This window comes from Macrobrachium nipponense, chromosome 36 (assembly GCF_015104395.2).
Source record: "Macrobrachium nipponense isolate FS-2020 chromosome 36, ASM1510439v2, whole genome shotgun sequence".
In the NCBI taxonomy this organism is placed as follows: domain Eukaryota; kingdom Metazoa; phylum Arthropoda; class Malacostraca; order Decapoda; family Palaemonidae; genus Macrobrachium; species Macrobrachium nipponense.
In genome coordinates, this window is record NC_087220.1 from 50,020,186 (window position 1) to 50,033,151 (window position 12,966).

The 12,966-nt window shown below is 38.2% G+C and overlaps 1 long non-coding RNA gene across 1 annotated transcript in view; it reads left to right on the forward strand.

Annotated features, from left to right (window-relative positions):
* LOC135203630 (uncharacterized) overlaps window positions 1–10,957 on the forward strand; it is a 14,869-nt gene extending 3,912 nt beyond the window's left edge. Inside the window, exon 2 of the long non-coding RNA XR_010311978.1 lies at window positions 6,961–10,957. This is a non-coding gene — a long non-coding RNA (uncharacterized LOC135203630). The remainder of the gene's footprint in view (window positions 1–6,960) is intronic.
* Window positions 10,958–12,966: the final 2,009 nt, after the last annotated feature.

The window sequence follows — 12,966 nt, forward strand, 5'->3', positions numbered from 1 at the left end:
CACAACTCAAGGGTAAAACAAAGCTGAATTATTCATTCCTTAATTAGTGTCCTTTCCCACCCTCAGGGATAAAAACTGAATTGATTCTTCCCTTTAATTATGTCTTCCCACCCTCAGGGATAAAAGCTGATTGATTCATTCCTTTAATTAGTGTCCTTCCCACCCTCAGAGATAAAAGCCTGAATTGTTCCTTCCCATCATTAAGTGTCTTTCCCACCCTCAGGGATAAAAGTGAATTTATTCATTCCTTTAATTAGTGTCCTTCCCACCCTCAGGGATAAAGCTGATTATTTCATTCCTTATTAGTGTCTTCCCACTCAATCAGGGAGGCTAAAATTGATTCATGCCTTTAATTAGTGTCTCCCCTCCCTCCCCCCCATCCATTCTGAATTGATCCATTCCCTTTATTTAGTGGTCTCCCCCACCCATCAGGGATAAAGCTGAATTGATCCATTCCTTAATTAGTCTCCCACCCTCAGGATAAAGCTGAATTGCCCATCCCCTTATTTAGTGTCTTACCCCTCAGGATAAAATCTTGGAATTGATCCATTCCCTTAATTAGTGTCTTCCCACCCTCAGGGATAAAAGCTGAATTGATTCATTCCTTTAATTAGTGTCTCCCCACCCTCAGGGATAAAAGCTGAATTGATTCATTCCCATAATTAGTGTCTCCCCACCCTCAGGGATAAAAGCTGAATTGATTCATTCCTTTAATTAGTGTCTCCCCACCCTCAGGGATAAAAGCTGAATTGATTCATTCCCTTAATTAGTGTCTTCCCACCCTCAGGGATAAAAGCTGAATTGATTCATTCCCTTAATTAGTGTCTCCCCACCCTCAGGGATAAAAGCTGAATTGATTCATTCCTTTAATTAGTGTCCCCCTCCCACCCTCAGGGGATAAAAGCTGAATTGAATCATTCCTTTAATTAGTGTCTTTCCACCTCAAGGATTAAAAGCTGAATTGGATTCCATTCCTTTAATTAGTGGTCTCCCCACACCCTCAGGGAAAAATAAAAGCTGAAATTGATTTCATTCCTTTAAATTAGTGTCTCCCCCCCACCTCAGGATTAAAAGCTGAATTGATTCATTCCTTTAATTAGGTGTCTCCCCACCCACCCTCAGGGAAAAATAAAAGCTGAATTGATTCATTCCTTTAATTAGTGTCTCCCCACCCTCAGGGATAAAAGCTGAATTGATTCATTCCTTTAATTAGTGTCTCCCCACCCTCAGGGATAAAAGCTGAATTGATTCATTCCCTTAATCGTGTCGTTTTCCCACCCTCTAGGGATAAAAGTTGAATTGATTCATTCCCTTAATTAGTGTCTTTCCACCCTCAGGGATAAAAGTGAATTGATTCATTCCCTCGGTACCACCTTGCACAGCTTTCAATACTAATTAGTGTCTTTGGCCACCCATCAGGGATAAAAGCTGGAATTAATTCATTCCTTTAATTATGTGTCTTCCCACCTTCAAGGGGATAAAAGCTGGAATTTGATTCATTCCCTTAAAGTTAGTGTTTTCCCTTTCCAATCCTCAGGGATAAAAGCTGAATTGATTCATTCCTTTAATTAGTGTCTTCCCACCCTCAGGGATAAAAGCTGAATTGATTCATTCCTTTAATTAGTGTCTCCCCACCCTCAGGGATAAAAGCTGAATTGATTCATTCCTTTAATTAGTGTCTTCCCACCCTCAGGGATAAAAGCTGAATTGATTCATTCCTTTAATTAGTGTCTTCCCACCCTCCAGGGATAAAACAAAGGGCTGAATTTGATTCATTCCTTTAATTAATTAGTGTCTTCCCACCTCAGGGAAAAAATAAAGCTGAATTGATTCATTCCCTTAATTAGTGTCTTCCACCCTCAGGGATTAAAAAACTGAATGATTCATTTTTCTGTAATTAGTGGTTCTTCCCCCCACCATCAGGGGATGAAAAACTGAATTGATTCATTCCTTTAATGTAGTGCTTCTTCCCACCGTCAGGGATAAAAGCTGAATGGGATTTCATTCCTTTCATTAATTAAGGTCTTTGTGTCTTCCCACCCATCAGGCTATTAAAGCTGAATTGAATTCATTCCTTTAATTAATTAGGTGTCTTCCCACCCATCAGGGATAAAAGCTGAATTGATTCATTCCTTTAATTAGTGTTCGTTTGCCACCCTCAGGGATAAAAGCTGAATGAGTTCATTCCTTTAATTAATTAGTGTCTCCCCCACCCTCAGGGTATAAAATGCTGAATTGATTCATTCCTTTTAATTAGGTGTCCCTTCCCTCCCCAGGGATAAAATGTGGAATTGAATTCATTCCACTTTTAATTAATTAGGTGTCTCCCCACCCACCCTCAGGCAAAATTAAAAAGCTGAACTTGATTCATTCCCTTAATTAGTGTCTCCCCACCGTCAGGGATAAAAGCTGAATTGATTCATTTCCAAAAACACTTTCATAGAGTGAAATTATTTCTAAGTGTAAATTTGATTTCGGTGTGAAATTTTAATCTCAAAATTTTGGTGCAGCATTATCTCCATTGTTCAGTAATTAATATATGGAATTATTATTTTTTTAATGTAAAATACTAAACAAAATCGCCCCGGGTATGCTGACGATATCATTTGTATATCGTCAGGGATCAAATTCTAAACAACTTCTTTGACAAGATAATTGAATTCGTCCCATTTGTTAAATAGACTATGGAAATCGCAAAAAAAAAAATTTTTGCCTACCCTGTATGGATTCTCTAATACATAGAACTAGTAATGGGTTGAAATACTACTCATATAATCTGCCTGTGTGCATCACGTTGAAGTAGTCCTGAACACAATGACGGTGAAACAGATAAGATTAGGAGTACAGACAAAAAACTTAAATATCCCGAATACGTACTGAACCAAAGGTCTTCAACCTGGGGTTATGTTTTAGCTTTTTTTTCAACTGCCGTTACACGAAGCCTATTTAACAGGAAAAGTTATAATCAATATTCTTTTAATGCAAGTAGTAAATTCATTAGAGTGCAGTGCTGTTATTTGTACAAGGCCATGACATAGGAATATTCTCGAATAAAAAAAATGTGTATGGGAGTCATTGGTCATACAGAGTTGCGAAAAAATGTTGAAAACCACTGAAACAGTGCAATGCAAGAAAAAAAAAATAACAGAAAAAAATAAAGAACTTCACAAAACACACACAAAATCCGAGTAACACCATATAATAATAATGAAAATGAAAGACTTCCCCCACCTTCTTGAGAATTTTGGAGTTCATGCAGCATTTAAGAACACTGAAGCATTTAAGAGAATTCTTCCTACAAGACTGAAGGACGTTTCCATCAAAATCCATGTGGGCCTCGTGATAACTTCTTTCATTCCTTTTACTGTATCTCCGTTCATATTCCACCCTCTCCAACGATTTTTTTTCATAGCGCAGCTGCGAGGCTTTCCACCAGCTATACACCTTTCAAACATTCTTACTGTCAATTTCTCTTTAGGTGCTAATGACCTCATGGGTCCCAGTGCTTGGCCTTAAGCCTAAATTCTATACTCAGCCTTTATATTGGTCAAACTGGGAGAGATAATGGCACAGGTGAACAGTGGAGTTTGGGGGAAACGAAACAATCATACAATCAACTGGACGAAGACAAAGCGGATATCTTATTCTAATAATAATGCTCCGAAAAGAAAGGATAATGATTCTTCTTACATAAAAGAAAGTTACTGTACGAATAGGAACGTCATGGAACGTCATTCCTAGCATGTATAAATCTGGTGATGGAATTTAAAAATATATGTAAAAGTATGTATGCACATGTAGAATATGCATACCTACACACAATGTATGTGTAGATTATCATATATATATATATATATATATTATATATTTATATATATATAATTATCTATATATATTATATAATATATATATTATTAATTATATTATGAATATATATATATATATATATATATATATATATAATATATATATATATATATATATATATATATATATATTTCACATACATACACATTCGGCAAACAGGAGTCCAAAACAAATGACAGTCAGCAGTACTGATAGGTATTCATTATCTGAAACATTTCGCGTTACTTAAACACATCATTGGTCTGTAAACAAAATGATAAATACAAAACAAATGATTAATTCAAAATACAGGCTAAATTAAAGACAGTCACTACAATCCTAAAAAAAAACACGCAAAAGAAGAAAACGCTAATGAATAACCTGATCTTAAGAAAGGGAAAAACGAAGCGAGACCACAAATTCGCGCATGCCCAGAAAACACTTGGGTCAAGTGCAAATGTTTTTTTTTTTTTTATCAGTCTTCTTTTTAATGATTTGTTTAACTGTTTTTTTTCAAATTAATTTAATTCCCATGAATCCACTTAAGATTGGCAGCTTTTTTTTTTTTTTACCTATAATGACAAGCTACAGACTTTTCTGAAGTCCAATATTATTTGTAAATTTCGAATGCCCAAGATGTCTTGGCAATTACATTGGTTCATCAAGGAGAACGTTGCTGGTCCGTTATTTCAGCTACTTAGTTTTGAGCTACAGAAGTGGCTCACGTATTGCTAATCCTGAATTTTCTAGTGTTGGAAATCAATGCTGCTAAATGCAAGATCAATATTGATAAAAAAAAAATATTTACCATTATTGGAACTACCAAACAATCTTCCTACTTAACGCCCCTCGAGTCTTTGTTTATCAAACGTTATTCAACCTCCCTCAACGCCAACGTGTCTTCTTCTCCTTTGCACTGCACTTGGCCCAGGGCCGTTTCTAGCTTTGTGGGCGCCCTAGGCAAGATGCTGTTTGGGGGCCCTATATAAATAGGTAGGTAGGTACTTCATTTATCCCCCGAGGGGTTTGTCAAACTGCGATGAAGCGATTCCTAGCTCTTGAGATGGTCTACAAAGATGCAAGAAACTACTCCACTTCACATTTATTTATTTCACATCTATTTCAAAGTGCAAAGATAATAAAAAAAAAACCAACACTTAAAATAATGCTCAATTAACATCACAACTACACACTTACCAGAAAAACAACTAATAATTCACATTATTCAGAGTAACAATGTATTGTCCTCAAAACGTCTTCTTCCTGGCTTATCTTACTCGCAAAGTCATCACTGATGTCCTCATATGACACCAGCCTGCCAACCTCATGGTTGATGCTGATTATTGCAAGACCAGTGAGTCGATCCTGGCCCATGGAAGGAAGACCTTAGATAGGTCTTGATATGTTTCAGCTTTGAGAAGCTCCTCTCTGCTGAGGAGGCCACAGTCACAGACAGAGTGCAGGCATGATTCTCAGGGCAGCCCACAGATTGGGATACAGTTCCTCCAGTCATGTGTTTTGTGGATAAAGTGAGGAGCTCAAGAGCAGTCATGTCATCTGAGGGTAAGCTTGGCGAGTTTTTGACTTCCACAGCCAGTTCCTTTCCATCAATGTCACTTTCATTTCCAGCACTTAATGTCATGCAGAGGTTGTCACACTGGTTGCTCTCAATACCTGGTCATCCAGTTCTTGGGAATTGAGCAGCACTCCAAATCTGTCTCACTTCACTCAGTGTATCAAACCTATCAATTAAGGATTCAATAGCTGTGTTAACAACAACATTATAGAATGTTGCTTCCAGCCTCTTCATGGTATCTGCAATGGGCTCATCTGGGGCTTCATAAGCAAAGAGCTTTTTTGTGCTTCTTAATCTTTTCTCTTTGAGTACAGCCTCTACATTCATTTCCTCACACGTCTTTAGCAGAGGCCTGAGCTGAAGCAAAGCCAGCTCTTCTGTAGCTAGTCAGAGATGTTTTTGCTTTAGTGAGGAGGTCAACTGCCACATCAAGCTGCATTTTGTGAGACTGCAGGAGCTTGCCGACATTGTTCAAAGGGAAATTTCAACTTTTCATCAGGGGTCCCGGGTGGCTTGGGAAATTAACATTTTCCAAGCTACCCGGGGGGCCACTTGTGGATTGAGGGCCCTAGGCAATCGCCTAATCCGCCTATAGCTAGAAACAGCCCTGAGGCCTAAGTGTTTTTAGGGCATGTGAGAGTTTGTGGTCTCACTTCGTCTTTCCTTTCTTAAGATCAGGTTATTTGTTAGGTTTTTCTTCTTTTGCATTGTTTTTAAGACTGTAATTGATAATTTATTTTTCATTTTTTACAGACCAATGATGTGTTTAAGTTACAGGAAACGTTTCAAATAATTAAAATCTATTAGTAATGCCGACTGTCGTTTGCTTTTGACTCCTGTTCATCTATCTATATATACATAGCATACATAGTTCTCCAGAAAATAAGAAACAACGGTCGCTACAATAACCATACTTTCATACTGATGAAACATGGATCAGGCCCCTGTATACCGATTAATCTACTACGACAGCAGAACCAACACTAAGAGGTTGGGGCCACCTTATCCTTTCATTTACTCCCCAAATCTATATACAAGCAGTCCCTGGGTTACATCAGGTTTGGGTTAAGTTGCTCCGGACTTAAGGCGCTTGCCTTATGACGCTGTTAACCAGCTTTACAGCGCTGTAATCCGGACTTACAGCGCTGTTGCTATTTATTCCCATTATAATGATGATGATGCGGGTTAAGGCGATTTCTGACCTACAGCACACTTTCAGGAACGGAACCCCCACCGTTACCCGGGGGCTGCCTGTATCCAGGTTACTGTTGATCCACAAACAAAAGTTGTTAATGGAAACTAGAAATACATAACAATGTTCCTATGAAGTGAACACATACCTTATGAGTGTAAAAAACAGTTTCCTTTCCATAAAATTAAATTTTTCATAATTGGTAATAGCAGCAGTCGCATGTTCTAGCTCAGTATGACTGAAAATTAATTCCATCCTTCTCATATTTAATAGAAAAAAAAAACTCCATAAACTTGAATTACTTGGGTATTTTCATTGACTCAGTCACTTTTCTTTTTCCTTCCAGGTACGGTGGCCCACCAAGCCCGAGATCACAAATGAATTTGCTAATGACCAAGAGATAGAAAACGGACTAGAATTCGAAGTGGTCGAGTTAATGGCTTCCTACATTCTGAGTGGTTCTGGGACCTCAGACGATCCGCTTGATTTGAACGACCTTTTGTCTGGGGATCCAGAAATTGATAGTCTTATAACCAGCATTCAACATGCTGCCAATGGTACAGGGCCCATGCAAAACAACACTCCATTAGACCACACTGTTGCAACACCATCGAGGACCAATGGAACCAGGAGAACCTCAGACTAATGCTATGTCTGCGCAGCAAGTACCTGGCATTGACAACTCTGAGGTCCAATCAACATCAGACGAAAACAGTGGTGCGGAGGAGAGAGATGCAAGTGGACCCATATCATCAGTTGATGGAAATGATGGACCATCAGCATCTTCAACCACGTCCCTAAAGCGAAAGAGGGAAGAAGAAGATTCTGACCATCAGGTGGAAGGTATGTCTGCTACAGCAGGCACCACAGGTGAGACATCATTTGACAATTGTCCCTCCCCACCTTACAGGGAATATCATGGCGATGGAAACACTAATCAAGGCGAAAGTCAAGGATTGATTCAAGGACACCGCCTTGATCAAGATACAAACAACCAAGTACCCAAGAGGCCCGCAGAGAGGGATCTCCTAAACCAAATTTCCATCCAAAAAAATCAAATTAGGTGACTTCGGTCACAAAATAAGGCGTAGGGAATTGGCGACCCCACCGCCCACTACTTGAGAGGTAGTGCAGTCAGCTAGGTGTTCCCTTCCACCTTGAATTGGGCCACTCTGGATTGCATGGACAGCGATGCCAAGGGTAGCAATGCTTCAGCTCATATACTGTACAATCATGGCATTACATTTACTGCAGCCATGTAACTCCTGGCATCTTTGTCCCTGCTCCTCTGGATACACAGAGATGCTCCGCTAATTGAAAGCGACCAGTCAGCCTAGCGTTTCCAAGTATCCAGAGGAACCTTAGGTCTTAAAAAAAAAAAGGGAGAACTTGTTGTGCGAGAGGACGTCATTCCGCTTCACAACACTCAAAAAAAAATAAACTGACAAACTTCCTTCCCTATGTTCAAATGCATTCAGAATATGTGATTCTTACGATCCTTACTGCTGTAAGTTTCTCACCGAAATTTACACAAATAGCAAGTACATTACTGTACATACATTATAAGGGTCATTCAGATTTATAAACTTATATTTTAAATATATGTCGACATTCATAACATTTCCCACCCAAATGTCACTTTACAAACTAAAAGTTGGTATGTTGAGGCAGCTTGGCTGTCAAATGCCAATTTTGATTTCAGCAACAATCACGACCAAACCAAGGATGAAATTACCAATTCATAATTAGACAAATAAACATAAGACTTTTTTTCATCACTGGCTGAAATAAAATAGCAAACTATCTTAGCACCCATGCCCAAGGAACAATGACAACCTATTCTGCAAAGTTTATTCTTTGTGAAATGTGTGTAATAATAATACTGCTATTTCTGATGCTACAAACAACCCTGGGGCAAAGTTGCTATTCTCAGCTATGCTTAAATACCACATCAGTGAGGGTAAGCGTTGAAAGCAACTTGACCACCCCCCCTCTGCATTCTTCATAAATAATTCACTATTTCCCCTTTAGCAAACCTGAGTTAACTTTGATAAACCATAATGATCCATGGTACTCTATTAAGTACACTTACAGTGAAGTCATTCTGATTGATTTAGGCGGTAATAGATACAGGTTTGTTAAGAATGGTCTGAAATAGCATCTGACAAAAAACCAAAATATAAGAGTAACACTACAAATGAATGACAAACTACGAAATGTCAACTTTCAAACAGCAAAACAAGATAAAATGCTGTACTTTGTCTCTTTGTAACTGCCCAACACACATAACACAAGTAACAGACTATGCAGCTTAGGATTTGTTATTCCTTGGGCTTGAGGCTTTGGGGATTGCTACACTATCTAGTTTTAAGGCTCACTCAAGGATCACTCGAATATCATATTACATACACTAGGCACAGTGTGTTCACACTGGTTCAGTTTTCAAAAGTTGGATTATCATGCTGCCACTATTCTCTGGTTTGAGAAACTGCTCTACCTCTGGAACTGAAGTTCCAATTAGAGATTGCATGTTTACTTTCACTTTGTGATCTTATTAGCGTCAAGGAGTACTGCCCAGCAAGGGGGCATCATCATTATTTTTTGGTGGGCCATTTTCAACAGAACCTTGTGAGACTTCATCCACGCATTTAGGTTCAAAGAAGTCATTCACTCCTCCATTTGAGCTGTGACACCTTTTGATGACGAAGTTCCATCTATCTATTAAAAAAAAAAAAAAAAACGAGTGAATCTGAACATCGAAGAGTGAGCCTTAACACATGTTCTGAATGCATTTGAACCTAGTGAAGGACCCTTCCGTAGGATTGTACCGTGACGTGGTGGAAGGGCTTGCGTGCCTTGTAAAACTCAGTGGCTTTACACCACCGGTGCCTTAACTAGCGACTCCAGTTGAAGAGAAAGACCGGAAGACCTTTGAGTGCTTTGAAAAATGTTTACTTTGTGTCAAAGGACACTGATGGCGTTACCAGTTAGACCTCTTTTCTGGCAACACTGAAATACAGTGAAGCAGTGATTAACCTAATTAATCTTACCCGGTCGCCTCATGAGTTAAGATTCTTCGAAAGCACCATTGGGGACACCTAAGGTGGCGAGGTCCTTTGTTCATAGGTCAGACTAAAACAATCCTCATCTTACCTGGAAAAGGGAAGAAAAATATTCCATGTTCATTTCTTTAAAGGTTAGGAAAACAATCCAATATTGTATTTTATTTTATATATAATGTAAGAAGTAGATAGATATATTTTTTTGCACTTCGTCTGAAATCAAAGGAAAAAACAAACGTTATATAGTTGTCTCTCTCGTGCCAATACATTATATTCTGTTAGTTGTAAGGACAAGACAACGAAAGTATAAATTCAGATATATATTCAATATAACTTAGAAGTTAAACAACATTTTCCAAACTGGTCACGAGACGAGAAAACTGCATGAAAGGGTTTGTAATGGGTATTTGAAAAATCGACTTGTGTACGATTTAATTTGAGAAATCTGTTCAGTGTGCTGAATTCTAGTTGTAAGCATTGATCGTGGCTACCTCATAATCAAACAAACGTACTATATTATTACGCTACTTGGCAACTATCTGTGATATTAGGCTGTGGTATCCTTCCGCAAGACAGTGATATTATGCTGTGGTATCCCTCCACATCAGACCGCGTCTGTGATATCACTGTGATCTCAGCTTCGCGTGCTCCAAGATTAAGTAAAACACTTATTCTAGGATTCGTTTTAGTATCATCCACTTGTATGGCTGTTTGCATACGGCCTAGTGTAATAGAATGTGATGTATGTAATATATTGTAATTTAATGCTATGTTTTCCACTGTTAGTACTTCATGTAGACAGTGCTTAGGCGCAAAAGCCATTTTCTGTGATAACAAGTGTTCCGTAATTTGTAATTACTAGTCCTTCAAATGATTGATTACAAAGCTTTCGTTACTGTAAACGAATTTGAACCTTTCAAAATGAAATGTATTTATTATTGGGATTATGTAGAAAGTGTAAGTACAGTTATACATTATTATTTTTTTTACTCTAGCAGGAAAAAATATATTAATTTTCATCAAAGGTGCTAAATATCAGTCTGTATATATATATGCCAGCAAATAGATGTACAAAACGCAACTTGTGTACAAAAAGATATCACAGAATATGTTGTTATTTTCATTCACCAATACATGCTAAGATTATTATTATTTATTTATTTTTATTACAGGTCGACTTTATATATGCTGTATATTTTATACAAGATTAGCTTTTTTTGGTGCAATAAACAATTGAGATTGACTGTCAATGTGTCTAGCTATAAAAGAAAAACGAAGCCATATGGTTCTTTTATTTATAACCTAGGTAATAGCAAGTGGTCTGCTGCAGAAACTCATACTGTTACAAATTCCTTCTGTGTAGAAGCTCTCTCTCTCTCTCAAGTCGAAGGCTCTATACTCCACGCTTCTTACATTGACATCCGCTGATCTCACACACGTCAAACCGAATTTCATGTCCTCTTTCCTTCGATGAAGCCAATCGACTTACACATAACTTCTTAAATGGCTCAGACTACGTTACACAAATCCCTCAACGGAGTTCCCTTCAGTCCAATCAAATATTCTTCTTTTGTCTCTCTGGTCTGACTTGAAGAAGTGGCAGGATGGCTTTTGGTGCGAGTTCAGAATTGATACTTACAACTCGAGTAGGCCTAACGTTCAACGTTTATTTTGCAACGGTGTCACTGGGTGGACGCCTCTCTCTCTCTTTTGCTTACCATCATGTTTTATGGATAACTTTCTAAGGAAATACATCCATTATCATCTTCCTATATTCTTTATTTCAATTTCACTTAGCTCCTGTTATCTATACATATAGGTCAAACCGTTGCCCCGATATTCTTTTTATTATTCTAGTCGCCTGTCATGTGGGTTGGTGATAAAGAGTTATTATTATCATTATTATTCAGAAGATAAACCCTATTCATAAGGAACAAGCCCACAAGGGCCACTGTCTTGAAATGAAAGCTTCAAGAGAATACGGTGCTCATTAGAAAGAGAGGGCAAAGAGAAAACAAGAGAGAGAGAGAGAGAGAGAAAGAGAGAATGCCTCTGGCAACACAGCCTGAGCGGCGCGCGGGCCGGTTCAAGCAGTGCAATGACAGTGTTGCCAGAGTCCTCGGGTCCCCTTTAATAGGATCAGTGGGATATATGACTCAGCAACTGTATACAATGCAACGACAGGAGCCTACCACAAGGAATTTTGTGAAGGAGCGAGCTGACGGGCGCGCGCGCGAGCGTACACAATCAAACACATATAAATGGGCATGCATGTATGTAAGTACGCAAGCACGTACATAAACATCCACACGTACTTCAGTACATTAGAAAAAAATAATAATAACTTGCTTGCCGCAGGAATGACTGTTTTAGATCCCATCATGCGCTGTACTTTGACTAAATAATTAAATGCGAGTGAATTTGAGGAAGGCGGATACTCTCTCTCTCAATATATATATATATATATATATATATATATAATATATATATATATATATATATATACTATATATAATATATCATCAAAATATGTATTATATAATAAGGACACCAATAGAGACACTGCCACACCTACATATGCTTTGTATATATACTCTTGTAAGACAATCCTATGTCCATATTTTACCAGTGATCAGGAGCACAGGGCGGGAGCTCGAAATATATGGTTGCAACGTTCAAACAGTGTTTTATGGGCCTTTTATCTTCATGTCATACTGTTGCATTACAGTAAAAAGACATTTATAATATATATATATATTATATATATATATATATATATATTATATATATATATATATATATATATTATATATATATTGTAATAAAATGTCTCGTTCCCTCAGTGAAAATGTATGGAGGTGACTTTCTGGCACCCCTAACATAGCCTTGTGTGGCGGGACGAGAATATTACAACCAAAATCTACGGCTGAAGGCCGATATTACTGAAGGGAGGAATTTACGTAAAACTCTGGAACTTAGTTTAAATGGACTATATTTACAACTAAAGTAGGTGAGCAGTAATTCACACCTTAAGGGTGTAGGGGACTCGAGTAGGTTTTGAAATGCCCCAGACACAGAGATATGGTTTGCACAGAGCAGGTCATTTAAATAAGAGTGTCGTACCCAAGGGTTCCCAAATTTCCTCTTACAACCAGGCCCGAAATGTATCCGGGAATCTGTGGTCTTGTCTTGTCATTTGCTGATCAATCTGTGCACTATGGATGGTAAAGGAACACGTGTGTGGGATCCCCAGAGGAAGCAGGGGAGCAAGAGGGGGGAAGTGGTATTCT